Source organism: Eptatretus burgeri, chromosome 9 (genome assembly GCF_056783735.1).
Source record: "Eptatretus burgeri isolate ZD-2024b chromosome 9, Ebu_testis_v1, whole genome shotgun sequence".
Lineage (NCBI taxonomy): Eukaryota > Metazoa > Chordata > Myxini > Myxiniformes > Myxinidae > Eptatretus > Eptatretus burgeri.
Window position 1 is genome coordinate 31,198,694 of NC_140969.1, and position 18,306 is coordinate 31,216,999.

At 49.5% G+C, this 18,306-nt stretch overlaps 1 protein-coding gene across 1 annotated transcript in view; it reads left to right on the plus strand.

Moving 5' to 3' along the window:
- The first annotated feature begins 7,953 nt into the window (after nucleotides 1–7,953).
- The window catches only part of LOC147019833 (outer dynein arm-docking complex subunit 1-like), a 96,841-nt gene continuing 86,488 nt past the window's right edge, over nucleotides 7,954–18,306 (plus strand). The window contains exon 1 of the mRNA XM_085894599.1: nucleotides 7,954–8,119. The gene's annotated coding sequence lies outside the window, so the exon portion shown is untranslated. The remainder of the gene's footprint in view (nucleotides 8,120–18,306) is intronic.

Here is an 18,306-nt window from a genome sequence, read left to right on the forward strand (position 1 = left end):
CAACGAACCGTACAGCACGAAGAAAGTACTCCCGCCCCCCCGGTTCAAACCACGTGGTCACAGCATGCGTCATGGCAAACTAAGCAGGACAACTACGCGTACATTGACGAGCTTCATGCACGATTGTCTGATGCCTTGGAACAGGTGGAGTGTGATGGGAATTATATAGAGGAGTTACAAATTCAATTGGATGAGGCATTACGGCACGCAGACGAGGTTCAGGAAAATTATGGGCACAGAGAATCGCACCAATTGGCCGATGCATGAGAACGAATTCGGTGGCTGGAAAATGACTTAGCCAACACAGGCGAGGAACTACATGGAGAAATGACGAAAGTAGAGAGGTTTACCCGTAGGTTGGAACATGAGAAGAGCGAACTGAACAAAAGAATAGAGGAGGAGCAAATTAGTAACTCCCGGGATAGGGAGAACTTGGAAGAAGAATGGGAAACAAAGCTAGAAAAGGAAAAACGGGAACACGATGTGGAATTGCAACAACTGAAGGAAAAGGTAAGAACAGGCAATCATATAAGAGAAAGCCTAGAACAGAAGATAAAAATAGGAGAGAAATATCTGGAACAACTGAAGGAATACGGTAAGAGAATGGACAACATGAGGAAGGAAGCATGCGAAAGAGGTGCGGAGATGAGAAAGGAATTATGGGAAAAAGCTTCTGAGTTACAGAAACACCAAAACAAAGAGAGGGAATTACAAAACGAGCTGAGGATAGTGAGGAAAGAGAGAGAACGGAGAATGAAACGTTAAGGAACTACACTGCAGATCGAACAGTTAGAAGCCAAAGCAAGATTAAAGAATGAGATGGAAGAAAGAGTAGTGAAAGAACAATGAATGAAGCAGGAAAGGGAAATCAACCAATTGAGAGAAACGACGAGATTGGAGAATGACGAACGTGAGAGATGGTGGGATAGGAAACAAAAAGAACATGAATTTGAAATTGACCAACTAAAGGAGATAGTGAAAGAACAAGGAATGAAGCAGGAAAGGGAAATCAACCAATTGAAGGAAACGATGAGATTGTAGAATGAAGAACATGAGAGACGGTGGGATAGGAAACAAAAATAATATGAATTTGAAATTGACCAACTAAACTAAAGGAAGGAGCAAGGTTGGAGTACGCGGAGATGGAAAAACTCCGGAAAGTTAACGAACAACTAAAAAGGCTCAGAGAGGAAGAACAACTCAAATGGAAAGGAAAATGGAGCCTGGAAGTAGGACAACACAATAATGTGGGATGTGTGACATCACCACAGGGAGGAATGTTAGTGGTGCGGGACTTGATTGACATCACTTGTTGGATGAAACAACAATTAGAGCAAACCCTGTTGAAGGAGACATTGAGGGAGCATATGGGGTTGTTGACGAATGAAACACATTTTGAGCAGGTCCAGCATGTGAAGCTGACAGCCCCAGAGGAGTGTGGCGAACCAATGATGAGCAACCTGCTGGAGAGAAGCGACCGGACCGAGGTGACTCTGGAACGAAGCAGGTACGTGGGCACATGCATACATGGTGCGGACGATGAGCTTAAGTTAGGAATTGGATTTTATATTAATGAAGAGACTCTGTCTGATGGGGTGCACGTATGTGTGACCCTTGAATGTGTGTGTGGAGTGCCTGTGAATGAATGCTGTGAGCCCACAGTCCAGACTACAGCACCAGTGTGTGCTGCCAAGGCCGAAACGTGTGTGTGTACTCAAGTGGCGGTCGAGGATGTAATCCTGGAATGTGAGGCAGTTGGTCAGTACGCAGGCAAGGTTGAATGTGTGGAATGTGAACACATAACTGTGCAATGTGTGCAGCCTGCTTTGTGTGGGAGTCCTGAGCGTGGAATGAGTGGTGACGTAGGAAATAGGTTAGAGGTGCAAGGGAAAATAGAAATGCCACTAGGACAGAACTTGACACAGGGGACAAAAACCATAATGAACAGCTCCGCATGGGTTCTTACAGAGTTGGAAGTGCTGTATCCAGGAGCAGGCTTTTGAGATTGGATTTTAAATTATATCTCAGCCTCACAGGAACTTCGGGGTAGAGCGCAGATGAGTAGCAAGCGGCACTGGTGGGTGTCACTTGGTCTTCAAACCTCTCTGAGGAAACGAGGAGTTCGGCTAGCTGAGGGGGTTTATCTGTCTTCAGGGAGTTAGAGAGAAGAGGGGAGGCCGCTCCCCCGAGTGGGGTTTACCTGACTTCCGTGAACCCTGGAGAAGAGGAGGGGGTGGACCACAACCCCAATTGAGACGTGACCCCTTTGAGCCGTGGCAGGGTCATGTAATGGGTAATGAGGGATTCGTTCCCTCACTCCTCTTCCAATGAGCCAAAGAAGCAGGCCATATTTTGGGAAGAAAATAAATTTTGATTGAAAATTATATCGAGAGTTATTGCAAATTAAGAGACTGACAGAAGGGATGAGTGGCACGAGTGGATTTTGGGTAATTATTAAAAAAAAAAGTAGTGGAGACATTATAGGCAGGGCGTTAAACACATCTGAAACAAGTGGATGACAAAGAGTGGCTTGTTTGAGGAAAGACTGAAATGCCTGGTTAGAACCATGCAGAGGTTCCATGGGGCTGGTGAAGAGATTTTCATGTTTTGTTTAAATTGTTGGAAATAAACGATTAGGGCAGTATGGAGGAGGTGAGCGGACGACGGACGTGGTGACAAATTGATTGGGGTTTAATAAAAAATAAAGTGTATCAGTTAAATTTGATGACCAAGTGGGATCCGAAGGACTGGTGTGTTTTTTTTTCACATAAAAGTGAAAGGTGTTGAATGCTATTGTGGACTGGGTGTGTGGCACTGTGGAATGAATGGCTGAAGTGTTTGGGGTGAATGGCGTGATTGTGTGAATGAGGAGAGTGAGTGTGAACAATGTGCCCTGTCGGTAGGTTAGGGGAACTTAGAGGATTTGATATGGATTCTGGCTGCTGTTCCATTGTGCAGGCGGACTGCTAAGGGTAGGTACAGGCCAAGGTATGGTGGTACTGGCTGGGAGTGTGACATAGTATTGGAAGTTGGTGAGTCGGGAAATAGGGCACCAGGGCTTTGGGGGCTCCTGGAGGTGAAGGCTGTCTGAGGTGCCAGGAGAGCACAGTTGGGGGTAGTGCTAGGAGAGCACAGTAGGTTTTAGTGCCAGAAGAGCACGGTAGGTTTTAGTGATAAGAGAGCACAGTATGGTGCTCGGAGAGCACAGTATGGGGGCTCGAGAGCCACCCCTTAGTTAGGAGCACCAGAAGCACGCTCAGGTGAACCCCGAGGTCGCTGGGTGTCCCCCACCCCCGATTGGAAGCAGGCAAAGAGGCCTAGTAGTAGTCACACTCCCCAGCCAGCGAGTTATGCCTGGCACCACCAAATGGAAAAAGACAAATAAGGGCCTTTCCCAGGTTTAAAAGAATGGAACAGTGTGCCAGGTTGGGAAAAATTGGTCATTAGGATCATTCTAGCCATAGCAGGGTTTGTTTCATTGTTTAGAGCTAATAGTAAATGGTTAGGTTCGATGAACTCTCCTCCGCACCATTCATGTGTGACACCTGGTATGAGTAGTGTTGATGGGAAAAATTGTTAACAAGGGCCAGGCTAGGTCACCCTCTCCAAGTGCCAGAGAGGCCACCAGTGTGTCATGAGCACACACCCACAAAGATAACAGTTGATTAAGAAACACACCATCCTGTCTGCTAAAAAAGAAGGAAAAGAACGTACGAAGAAGACCATACCAAAACAAGTCAGGCAAGGAAGGTTAAGGGGACACTCCATCTCACCTGGTCTGAGGTCATCACACCCACTTGCGTCCTCAAGAACCCCTCCAAACTGCATTTGCTTTCCATCCATATCACCGTGCCACCATTGCTGTGCCACCTGCTGTCCGATGCAGGGCTTGTTGCCTGCTGCTGCTTCTGAGTAGGCCATATGGTCTGAAGAATTTTTGTGGGCCATTGAGGCCAAAGTGCTTTTGTGGGCCGTTGCGGCCGAAGATTCATGCCATTTTGTGGGCTGTTGCGGCTGAAGATTCATGCCATTTTGTGGGCTCAGTGGGCCAAAGAACTCTCTGTGAGATTAGGCCACTGGGCCAACTAAACTCACCTGGTGAGAGGCCAATAAGGCCACGAAGTGAGGAAACCCTCAGGGGTGAATGGACAATACTGCCGGGAGGGGGCATGAAGGAGCGAACACGTTGAGGAACTTTGAACCTTTGAATGTCCTGCTCCTATGCAAATATTGGTGTTAAAAGTAAAATTGAATGCCCTCCCATTCAAATCCATAATTAGAATGTTAAGTAGTGTGCATAGAGTGTTAATGTGTTTGTTAGATTAGTGATCCAACACACTAGGATAGGGACATGCCAATCTTACTGTGACACTGGTTTTTGGAGTTAAGTGTTTCCCATATTGTGGGTTAGAGTAAATGGGAGATCTGTGCTGTACGTTAGACAGGGCCATTACCGTGGGCTGCCCCAGATGGAGGCTCGGGAGAGCCTCAGGAGAAAGGTGGTCGTAGTGTTGCGGAAATGTCCCTTCGTGTGTTATTAAATATAGGATTAGCTCAGATCCCCCCTTAAATGCATGTTTAGCCAGGTTGTTCGGTAATTGGACGTTACATGTGTGTCGGGAGGTGTAGCAGGGTGTCTAGTGTTCGTACAGTAGTGGTGTACCGAGAGGCGCCTTGCTTCTTTTTCCTTCCCCCCTTCTAACTATCCCCGCCCAGCGCTCTGAGAGTGTCGGTCGGCGAGACGTGTCGGCAGCCAATTGGTGGAGGGCAGCTGCAATCTCAAGCGATGGATCAATCACTGGTCCCCGGGGGAGTGTCCAGAAGAGCGAGCGCCGGGAAGGCAAGGAAGGAACTGCATGAGGTCAGTCTGCCTTCTGCTGGATGAGAGGCTGCTAGTGTCGAGTCTGCGATCTGCTTGATGAGTGACTTTGACGGCTGGTCCTCCTCGGCGATGGACTCAGCGTGCAGGTCGTCCCCAGGTTCATCCTGAATCCAACCACGGAGCCTCTGACTGTCTTTGCTCCCGGCACGGCTCGACACGTTTTTCCATCCCGTCGATCCGCCTGCGGAGCCCAACACCCCGATTTGGCCTGATCTGGTGAGCAGGCCAGGCCTGAATTTATATGCTGGATCTTGTGAAAAGCCAGTTGGAGCACACCGTGGATCTTTCGCTCTTGTGCCGTTGAACTTACGGGGGCTGAACGTGCTGACGCTGGTGTGTGAGCGGTGCAACAAAAGGACGACGCCGCCATTTTGCCACGCGCCATGTTTGAGCTTGGGCGCTCGAATCCGTTGACATCGGTTTGTCACGAGCATTCTTGCCTTTGACACTTTTCCTCTCGTCCATGAGGCATCACCAATTACTCTGCATGTTGTCTGAGGGTTATCTCACTAGGGTTCCCTTTGAAACCCGTAATCCGTAGCTCCCCAGTTAAGAGCGGGTTATAGATTAATTATAATGTTGCCATGAATGCTTTGCTTGTGTTGTGTTCCCCGATGTGTCCCCAATCAATCTGGCTGATTCATGTGAAAGTTTCCGCGATTGAGTTTATTCGTGCCGTGCTGAGGAACAATTCGCTCGATTTGTATATAAAACCCAAACGGGCTACGGACTGGCAGACTCCGCTCGGTCTCTGACAAATCCAGTCTGTAGCCGGGGTCTATTTCCCCAGCTGGCAAGGCACAGGTGTATTTTGGTATCGTGATCTAAGGCACGTAACCCGAGACCTGTGCTGAGCCAGCCGGTGTTATAACCCCGGAGATGGCGGTACTGTTAAGTGATGCCGAATCTTAAACATTTGGCTGTCAAGAGTAGGGTGAGAATCCCGCCATCGCCGGATCCTTAACAATATGTCCTGTGAAAGCAATAACAAGATGCAAATGTTGAATTTAAATCTGACTTCGTTTTAACACGTGGCAACAATACGGAGCATTGAGCAACATGGAGCCTTTCTGGGTACATAGATTACACTAGATCTGAGCATGAATGACTATTTATATCTATTTCCTAACACATAGGGGGGTATAAATGGAGTTTTATTGGCTGTGTTCCACCTTTTTGCTCACCTGTGTGTTGTATTTGTGTGCTCATCTGTTTGTGTTTGTGGCTTCTCTCCTTCCTTTCTTTCTTTTCTGTTTTATCTTTGTATGTCCGTTTGTACATGTGTGTTTGTGTCTGATATGTGTACACAAATGAAGAAATACACGCGTTCTGGCCCCCATGGACTGTTATTCCGTGGAGTGACATATTGAGGATAATCTCAAGGTACACAGGACCTGCATTGCTGAATATCAAACACTCCCATTGGTCAGCGTCTCAAACAGCCTCTGGCAGTCTGGCCTCGCATCGGCCTTCTTGTGGTGGGGTTGTTCTCACTAACGGGTGTGGAGGTGAAAGGCGAATGGCGCCTTAAAACCAGGTATGTTCAGTTACCAAGTTTCTTGTGCAGCACTTGCCAAGTGGCTTAAGCACTCCATTCGAACCCGTTGATAAGGAACGGCTGGCTTGGCAAGCGCGAGCTCGCTGATTGATAACTGAACACGCCTCCAGCCCCCGTGTGTGTGTGTGTGTGTGTGTGTGTGTGTGTGTGTGTGTGTGTGTGTGTGTGTGTGTGTGTGTGTGTGTGTGTGTGTGTGTGTGTGTGTGTGTGTGTGTGTCCCTGCGAGTGGAATGGAAGGGAAACATTACGTTTTTAAATCGATCGTACTTTCCATCCAATGTTGGTTTTGACGATACTATCAACGGGTCTTCGGGTTTTCAAACCCCTGAAATGCGGGTCACTTGGCATGTGTGGCATCAGCATCAGGTGTTGTGTTGCCTGCTTACCTTCCATATCTATTACCACCCCCAGATCCTTCTTCTGTGTGATATGCTCCAAAATTACCCCTTGCATCTTGTAATCTCTATTTTCATTGTTCTTTCCCATCCCCAACACCTTACACTTGCTCAGGTTAAACTACATCTGCCAATATTTTACCCAATCTATACAAGTAGCAATACTTTCCTGAATCTTATCACCACCCCCTCTGCTATCCACTTTACCTCCAAGCTTTGTATCATCTGTAAATTTCGAAATCTTACTCTTTACCCCATTATCCAAATCATTGATGTAAATAATTAATAGTAATTGTCTGAGTACTGATCCCTGAGGTATCCCATTACTTATAACCTCCTATTCACAGCTACTCTTTGCTTTCTCTCACTAACCCAGTTTGCAATCCAATTAGCTACCTGACCAGCCATTCCACAATCCCTCACTTTGGCTAACAACCTCCGATGTGGTCCCTTATCAAATACCTTCTTAAAGTCCAGATATACTTTGTCCACTGCCTTTCCCTCATCCACCCAATCACACACTGCTTCATAGAACTCCAAAAAAATTGTTAAACAGGAACTACCTTTGGTAAACCCATGCTAACTACCATTAATTAGTTTGTATTGATTTAAATGGTTCCTCGTCTGGTCCTTAATTAACGTCTCCAACACCTTCCCCTTCCTTCTCTTGTGTGCACGGATAAATCCTCACTTTGCGTTCACGTTATCTTAATGAACTTCAAATGGTTGTGGAAGTTTGCCAGGACGGTGCACACCGAGAGCACACTCACACCTTTGGACTTTGAGTGTTGTTTTTTTTTCGGCTTGACGAGAAACCGATCTAATTTGACTTTGCACACATATGAATGTTTGAATGCGAGACACGAACCCTTAACATCCATGATCCATCCGAAGGTCCGATCACTGTGCGCTCACCATCCGATGGATGTTAACCTTGGTGCCTCACATTCAAACATTTACCCGGTGGATGTTAACGATTCGACGGTGAATTTCCTGAGAGTCCTCGAGTAATCGCTGGAACCTGAAACAAATTAAAATTCCTGTCCTTTTACCTGTTCAGGGCACTGCGACTCTTCCAGCAGGTTACACACAAACAGATGAGTCGTGGAATACAGCAGGAAAAATACATTTTAAAAGGACAAAGCGTCATCTGAATTGGATTTATTTATCAGTCAACCGATCCTCCAGCCTCTGCGCTTCCTGTCCTGGTGAAAGGTTTTGGGGTTGCCTAGCAACGGCACTCGGCCTGACATGGGATCGAGGTCTTCGTCCCGTCGCATCGAGGTTTGCTGAACTTGCTAACGCTTACGATCTTGTTGTGCTGTGCGTTTCGAGATTCGATTTAAGCGAGTCAGGACTTTGCTTCAATGAGATTGATTTGGGCCATTTAATTGGCAAACGATTTCGGAAACGGGCAAGTACTTTATAATGTTGCCATTAACTGTACTTGCTGAAATGACCGTCTCGGACCGTATATATTATAATTTAATTATTTTTGTGTGCACTTGTATCTGCAATTTAATTTGCAGGTTAAGTTTCCCAAAAAAAGTTATGCGAAGTATTCCTTTTTAATTGACATACATACATACACATACATATACACATACATACACACATCCATATACACACATACACATACATATACACATACATACACATACATACACACACATACATACATATATACATACACACATACATATACATACACACATACATATACACACATACACATACATATACACATACATACACACATACATATACACACATACATATACACATACATACACACATACATACACACATACACATACACACATACACATACATACATATACACATACATACACACATACATATACACACATACATACATATACATATACACATACATACATATACACATACATACACACATACATATACATATACATACATACACATACATATACACACATACATACATATACACATACATACACACATACATATACAGTACATACATACACATACACACACATATACACATACATACATACATATACACACATACATACATATACACATACACACACACATATACATACATACACACATACATACATACACACATACATACATACACACATACATACATACAGACATACATATACACATACACACATACATACACACATACATACGTACACACACATACACATACATACACATACATACTTACACATGCATACACACACATAAATACATATACATACATACACACATACACACATACACATGCATACACACATATATACATATACATACATACACACATACACATGCATACACACATATATATACATATACATACATACACACATGCATACACACATACATACATACACACACATACATACATACACACATACACACACATACACATACATACACATATATATATATATATATATACATATATATATATATACATATTGTTGCGGATTTCGCGCCCGCCGGCGTGCGAACGGCCACGGAACTCGAATCGCGGCACGTCGCCCACCGGACGGACAATCCAGTCGTGACCCTCTCGGACTAACGCCGGGAACCAGTCACGGGTGGACCTTTCGGTCTCACCGCGATCGAGCCAATCAGCCCCCGCGTGGGATAGGGTTGCTCGCCAAATTCGAACTACCTAAGTACCCACGCGGAGGGTAGACCGGGCGATCGCACCTCGCCGCAGGTCGACTTCGGACACAGGCCACTTAAGCGACCCGTTCCGTACTATCAGAATAACCGAGCGGTGTTATCGTCGACCTCGACGGTTCGATTAATTATCGGGCGTATTCAGCCCACTACCAACCCTTTACGTGAAGCAAGATGAGGGTTCAATGGGGGAAAAGACGAAGCGAGGCGGGAGAACAGTTCAACAATAAAGCACATTTATTCGCGGCACACGGGAAGCACACAAATACAATTCCACCAAATGCACACAAAAAAAAAGAAAACACACTTCCATTTACACAAAAAGCAAATATAAAAGCGAAAACAATGCAGAGCTAATACCGACTACCGAGCACATGGCAACACTTATACAATTCTACTTCACAGACGGCGCTGACAACACATACCCAAAACCAAGGAAAAGAAATACCCTCAAGAATGAGGCAGGCCTGAGGCCGAGACCGGGTCGGGCCTACCCGTCTGGTGATGAGACGCGGAGCGGCGATGGCCCCGCAACCCGCGGGCCTCGCGGACAGTGCCTGGCAGGGGGTGGGAACGGGGCCCCCTTGGTCGCACTATCTTAGCGCGGGGGGAAACAGGAGGGGGTTGCTGATGCTCGGGGTATAGAGGATCTTTATTATCCCTGGTGTGCGTCTCCACCTCGGCCAGGTCGCGCTGCCGGCCTCCCTCGGGCATGCAGCTCCTGGCACCGATGCGAACACCCCCTCGTCCGACTCTCTTCAGCTTCTCCAGCCACTGCCGGCTTCGGGCTCCAGTCTTCCACACTCGTCCCCTCCGTTCCGACTCCTTCTCGTTCTCGACTCCTTCTCGTTCTCGTTTGCGACTCTCCTCTGACTGACGAACACCGTCCTTTTATCCCCCCGTAACTTCGCCTTTGACCCCCTCCCTTTGACCTTTCACCTCGCTCCCCATTGGCCCGAGAAAAAGTGGGCGTGAAGGCTTTTTGATCCACAAATTTGCATATATCGATCGCCCTGAGGGCGGGGCCAATTCGCCCCTCGCTCACCGATTGGACGGCAAAAAGTGGGCGTGTGTCGTTTTTGATCCGTTTTTGAAGCACAAAATCCGTGATTTTGTACACGCTGTTCGACGCGCGTTCTGCATGAGTCCAACACCGGTACCCACAGCGGGGCAAGAACGGTGGCGATGCTACGGTTGTGAGGTGTGCGTGAAGGTCGTGGCGGTTGTGGTGAAGCGGTGGTTGTGGTCGGTGGTTGATGTTGTGGTTGTGATCATGGCGGTTGGTCCAAAATAAAGATAGTAAAAGAAAAACGGCTATCCTGAAGAGTCGCAGCTCGCATAAATGACATGTATTCCCACTAGACAACGGGTTTGGGCCTAACTACACATGCACTTACCGAGATACCTCACCTAAGGGACCTGAATGGTGGTTTGCGAATCTGGTAACCACAACACTACCCCCTTCCCTTTTTACAGACTCGTCCCGAGTCGTCAAATTTTCGTGTGCCATCATGTGTAGTTTTCCCCTAGTACACTTTACCTACGGATCCCTGAGTGCGACATTCATGGTATTCGTGTCCCCAAAATAAATAACCTGAGGGCTGCGTAACTATCTAAACAAACTCACTCACACGGACGACTTAAATAAAATTGCCGGCGCTAAGACAAACATGCCAGGGGCGCACTCATATGTACAGTACATCTTACCTTAACTTACAAATCTTACACTAAACCATGGCCCAGGATCACTGAACTCTGCAAAAGAAAAGCAGTTAGCAGGGAGCCAGGCTGCCCGCATGCAGTCTCTGGCTCAAACAATGCAGGTGACAGGGAACGTGGCTGGCTGCTCACACGCAGTCCAAGGCCTTCCCTTTTGAACTGAACTCAGTGAACCACAACGGTGCTTGGGCTGCACAAACGCAGTCTCCGTGCCAGCTCAAGTGGCACACGCAATGAGCACAACGAATGTATGCATGAACACAAACACGGTGCACGGGCCGCCACTGCAGGCCCGTGTTGTAGCTGCCAACAGGGCAGTTCTCGCAGCTTGCAAACTGTTGCCTTGATCCTGGCGCACATGGAAATGAACAGGGGGGGGGCAAAGCAAAAATTTAACGGGGCTGGTGAACGTGGGCAGTGGGCATGGCATGGCAAAGGTGAGCAGGCAAACACAGCCCGCAGAAGAAGGCCGCTGCAGGCAAACACAGCCCGCAGATGAACTGGCCGGCACAGGCCTTGAAGTACCACAGCTGCAGACGAAGTGGCCGGCACAGGCCTTGCAGAAAAACAGCCAGCCGGCAGACGATCCAGCCGGCACAGGCCTCGCAGCACAGCAGCTGCAGATGAAGCTGGCCAGCCTCTGCCTCGAAGAAAAACACGGCCAGCCGATGAAGTTGGCCAGCCTTTGCCGTTCAGTGGAGGTTGGTGGAGGGAGTGCGGTGGTGCTGGCCACTTGGAAGGCGGGCTCGGACCTACCTACCTGTCTCCCTCCCAACCTATCGCCTTTGCCTGTCACTGTACATACCCACTCCCTTAATTTGTCAAACCCCAATTTAGCCCCAACTTCATTTTTGTTGTTTTTTTTTTTTTTTTTTCTTACTTCCCCACTATAAATCGTCCCCTAACCCCCTTTATCGTCCTTGTTCGGCTAACCTATCCTGTCACCTAGCCTACTCCCAACCCCTACGTTCCCTTCCCGGAGGGGAATAAGGGAGAGCTAACGTCCTGTGTCGAGGCCCAACGAAGCCTCAGAATGGCCTCCCCAGAGTTCGGCGATCTTAACACCAAGTGGGTCCAGCGGCCCACAACGAGAGCGAGGGGATGGATGGTGCGGAGGGGTACACTTCCTAATCTACCCTATCCATTTAACTGTTAAACTACCCCGGGGCTTTCAACAAGCGCCTCTCGCTTAAACTATTGGTTCCAACAACCCAGATTCCCGTCGCCTGTGTTGGTGTCCTCACAATTTCGGGCCTCGCCCCCCAATTTTCTCTCCGTGCCCTCACACGGTCTCCTGGCTGGGACACGTGGCTCCCTTTGGCAGGCACGACCCTCTGCCGAATCTCCCGCTATGGCACCCCCGGGCACTACACTGCCTCCGAGCCTACCAGCTCCCTAACACCGGGGAGTGCCCCCCATGGCACCTCCCCTGAAACGCACACGTGGCAGGCTGGCTTCCCAGGCCCCTTTCCGAGGGTCACCCGTGCCCACAACACTGCCCACGCGGCTAATGGCGCCCCGGGCCCCCGCACCAAGCAGGCGCACCCGTGCCCACTACGCTATCCCGGCCCCCCATGGGCCCTTGGCCTACCACGGCCGACTAGCCTGGTGCCCGGGGTACCCACTCAGCGATACTCACCTTTCGCAGCCACGCTCCCAAGCCCGTCAACAGGGCTCCTGCACCCCTCCAAATGGGTCTCGAGCCTACTTTCCCACCAACAACAAAACGACCTCCATTTTTCAATTTGACTAACCCAGCTAACTCACTCGACACTGACCCCGGGGTCCCTTGGGCGGGAGTCACTCCTCCCCCCAATCACTCATCGCACCATGCATTCCCCATTCACTCCACACACACAGACCCGCTGGCCTCACTCACTCACCATGTACTCACCTCTCAACTCTTCAACACTTCAACACACACACCACTGAACTCTGCCATCCTTCTAACTGCATCCCCTAACTAACTCGTGCTCCCACATCGTCCCTTACACTATAGCACGTTCCTTTTAACACTACGTAGCTAAGCTACGTCCCCACTACACATTCAAAGTCTGTCTCTGTCTCCAAATAAATCATTTTATTTCCCATTTTCCCATCCTAAATCTGGCTACAATCCCTCTAACTAATCCATTCCACGGACTCAATGAGGACTTACCCCTGCCCCATGAAGTCGGTCTAGCTAAGCTAACCCTTCCCCCTAACTAGTTTCCATCCTGTGCCCAGGGCGTAAGGGGGTCTTTCACCCCTTGCCCAGGAATCCTGTACACCCGAAAGTGAGGCTTGTTTTTCCCTTTTTTTTTTTCATGCCCAGCACCTGCGCGGCAACTCAGAGCTCGCGCACTTTGCACCTGCCCGTGACGTCATGCAGCTGCACGTGTTCCTCGTCCCTCCTTGGACGGGACCATCCGGCAGAGATACCCCTCCTGCCGGATTCCAACCCCACGTGCAGCCATGACGTCACCGTGCGCATAAAAAAAAAACACAAGCCACACGTCTCGAGGGGTTCCCCACGCGAACACATGTGCTTTGCCCGTTGGAGCTTAACACACACGATCGCGTGGAGAACCCGTCCGGTCCAAATCCATTTACCTGCCTAACTTTGTCCGTCCGCGGGATCGGCAAATCCACCGCGTGCGTTTCCGGACCGGGACTTCACTCTCGCAAGCGAGCACGTGGTGGTCTCGTGCGTTGCACAGCACGAACCGCGTGCTCACTGCTGGGTGAACCCGGCACGGTCCGCGAAACAACTACAGCCGCTACTCGGCTTTCTTTCTTCTGTCGCCTTCGTCGTCGCCATTCCACCCACGCATACCTGCGTGTTACGACGCACACAGTCCACTCCATCACATTCACACGGGGAGACGCGGCTGCGTGCTCCCGCATGCCAACCGACATCTCCCTCACATACCGCTCTCTCACACACACGGTCTCCCTTGCACACAACGACCTTGCACACGGCCGTTCACTCACGCGTGCCTCACTACTCACACAAACCATACTACTCACACGTGGTGCTCCATTCACTCGCGCGGGGGCACTCACCCGCGGTGCCTCACCCACACACGCGAGGGCACTCAACCGCTGTGCCTCATCCACACACCGTGCCTCATCCACACACGGTTCCTCACCCACACACGCGGGGGCACTAACCCGCGGTGCCTCATCCACACTGGCCGTTTCACTCACACACACGGCCTCTTCCACACACGGTGCCTCATCCACACACGGCGTGCTGGGAAGCACGTACTCCGGCACCATCGCCACCACACCAATTACACACGGGGTCGCTTCCACACACGGGGACGCACTCACACCTTGCACCACACACACAGGGACAACCAAACTGGGGATTCGTGTCCCCACAAGGGTCTCCGGGGCCTCTATACCCCCCAAGCTCTCCGTGCACCCGTCCACAGCACCCGTCCCCTCAACCTCGCAAAACACGACCGAACTCACCTGGTCGTGACTCGCCTTAAGGGGGCATACTCCCTCCCCTCGTTCCTGGAGGAGGCCATCCAGGTGCTCGCACCGGGTCCCTGCACGCTCCGCGAGCTCACCCCCCAATTTTCTCTCCGCTACCTCTGTGTGTGTGTGTGCGTCACTTACCCCGTCTTCCTCGTGTAGTCTCTCCTCTATGGTTCCCATCTCCCGTGTCTCTGCCAACTCTTCACCCTTTACCTCCCTTGTCTCAACTATTATTTCTGTTGTCGTCACCTCGTGTCTCGTCTCACACGTTTTGGTCTCCCCATTTAATTTTTCCCTTTCGGTCATCGTCACGACCCTCGCCCAACACGTTCCACGAATTATTTTTTCACCCGCCTCCACCGCGGGCCTGTCAGCCGTTGCACCCCCACCCAGCTCGTTTGCTCCCACACGTGGAGTCGCCATTTTTATCTCCCCGGTCACGGCCTTCATGCCCGCCTGCAGGCTTCGGCCCATGTTCTGCGTCTCACCCCGCAGCTTTTTCATTTCCTCCTTCATGTTTGTTTCCATTCCGTTCATTTTTGTATCCATCTTTTCGTTTATTTGTTGTGTATTCGCATCCATCGTCGTTTTCACTTCATTTGTATTTGTATCCATCTTTTCGTTCATGCCTTTTATTTCGTTTTTCATTTCATTTGTATTTGTATCCATCGTCGTTTTCACTTCATTCATTTGATTGTTCATTGCCGCCAGCATGGCGCATAGCTGGGCCATGTTGGATGCACTCAGCTGAGCCGTTTCGGCAAGGGTTGGGGAAGGGTCTTGGTGGAGAGGGGGGGGGGAGGTGTCATACACCGCGGCCGCTGCCGCACCCACCTCGGGCCCTGGGTTCAGTTGGGCGAGTCCGTGTTCCTGCACAATCAACATTTCCTGCTCGGGGATTCCATCCTGGACCATGGACTCTACATTATTACACATATACATTTCTAATACCCCCGGCTCCCGCTCGCCTTGAGACGCCATCTTGCTTCTCGTGAAGGGTTAATTTGCTCGCTCGTAATTTGGAGGGAATCGGGGGTCGCTTCTCTCACCCCTGGACCGATTCCCGTAAATTTAGCCGGAGACAGGAGAGCCCGTTTTCCTGTTCTCCGATACCAGTGCCGCGAGGAGGGCGATGAATTTGTATCGCACGACCTGACACCAGTGTTGGGGTTTTCGCGCCCGCCGGCGTGCGAACGGCCACGTAACTCGAATCGCGGCACGTCGCCCACCGGACGGACAATCCAGTCGTGACCCTCTCGGACTAACGCCGGGAACCAGTCACGGGTGGACCTTTCGGTCTCACCGCGATCGAGCCAATCAGCCCCCGCGTGGGATAGGGTTGCTCGCCAAATTCGAACTACCTAAGTACCCACGCGGAGGGTAGACCGGGCGATCGCACCTCGCCGCAGGTCGACTTCGGACACGGGCCACTTAAGCGACCCGTTCCGTACTATCAGAATAACCGAGCGGTGTTATCGTCGACCTCGACGGTTCGATTAATTATCGGGCGTATTCAGCCCACTACCAACCCTTTACGTGAAGCAAGATGAGGGTTCAATGGGGGAAAAGACGAAGCGAGGCGGGAGAACAGTTCAACAATAAAGCACATTTATTCGCGGCACACGGGAAGCACACAAATACAATTCCACCAAATGCACACAAAAAAAAGAAAACACACTTCCATTTACACAAAAAGCAAATATAAAAGCGAAAACAATGCAGAGCTAATACCGACTACCGAGCACACGGCAACACTTATACAATTCTACTTCACAGACGGCGCTGACAACACATACCCAAAACCAAGGAAAAGAAATACCCTCAAGAATGAGGCAGGCCTGAGGCCGAGACCGGGTCGGGCCTACCCGTCTGGTGATGAGACGCGGAGCGGCGATGGCCCCGCAACCCGCGGGCTTCGCGGACAGTGCCTGGCTGGGGGTGGGAACGGGGCCCCCTTGGTCGCACTATCTCAGCGCGGGGGGAAACAGGAGGGGGTTGCTGATGCTCGGGGTATAGAGGATCTTTATTATCCCTGGTGTGCGTCTCCACCTCGGCCAGGTCGCGCTGCCGGCCTCCCTCGGGCATGCAGCTCCTGGCACCGACGCGAGCACCCCCTCGTCCGACTCTCTTCAGCTTCTCCAGCCACTGCAGGCTTCGGGCTCCAGTCTTCCACACTCGTCCCCTCCGTTCCGACTCCTTCTCGTTCTCGACTCCTTCTCGTTCTCGTTCTCGTTCTCGTTCTCGTTCTCGTTCTCGTTCTCGTTTGCGACTCTCCTCTGACTGACGAACACCGTCCTTTTATCCCCCCGTAACTTCGCCTTTGACCCCCTCCCTTTGACCTTTCACCTCGCTCCCCATTGGCCCGAGAAAAAGTGGGCGTGAAGGCTTTTTGATCCACAAATTTGCATATATCGATCGCCCTGGGGGCGGGGCCAATTCGCCCCTCGCTCACCGATTGGACGGCAAAAAGTGGGCGTGTGTCGTTTTTGATCCGTTTTTTGAAGCACAAAATCCGTGATTTTGTACACGCTGTTCGACGCGCGTTCTGCATGAGTCCAACACCGGTACCCACAGCGGGGCAAGAACGGTGGCGATGCTACGGTTGTGAGGTGTGCGTGAAGGTCGTGGCGGTTGTGGTGAAGCGGTGGTTGTGGTCGGTGGTTGATGTTGTGGTTGTGATCATGGCGGTTGGTCCAAAATAAAGATAGTAAAAGAAAAACGGCTATCCTGAAGAGTCGCAGCTCGCATAAATGACATGTATTCCCACTAGACAACGGGTTTGGGCCTAACTACACATGCACTTACCGAGATACCTCACCTAAGGGACCTGAATGGTGGTTTGCGAATCTGGTAACCACAACAATATATATACATACACACATACACACATACACATGCATACACACACATATATACATATACATACATACACACATACACACATACACATGCATACACACACATATATACATATACATACATACACACATGCATACACACATACATACATACACACATACACATATACATATACATACACATACACACATACATACATACACATACAAACATACACACACATACACATATAAATGCACATACACACATACACATACATACACACATACATACATTGTGAGAACAAGGACAAATGTGTCCACGATCAGCGTCCTAAAGGTTTTCTCGGCAAAAAAACAAAAAAACAAGTTCCGATATTTCGTCACGTGCCTAGTTCAGCCAATAGCGAAGCGCGTCATAATGTATTTACGTATTTACGATATATCGTGTATTTACGAAATAAATAATGTATTTACGAAATTACAATACGATAAATCGAATAATCTTTAAATAGTAAGGTGAACTTTTCGAAACTTTAAAGCAAATGTCCGAATATATTTAAAAGTTCATGATAGACGCTCTCAAAAGGCACCGTCTATGTGAGGATGTGTACATGTGCTCAGTATTGAAGGAGATCCGGATCCTGTATATACAAGAGCCGAGTCCGAGAGATGAAGGTTTTGTCTTCACAAGAAGAAGAAGAAGAAGAAGAACGCCGAGCTCTCTATGAGCAGCGTTCGCACTCACCAAATTTAGTG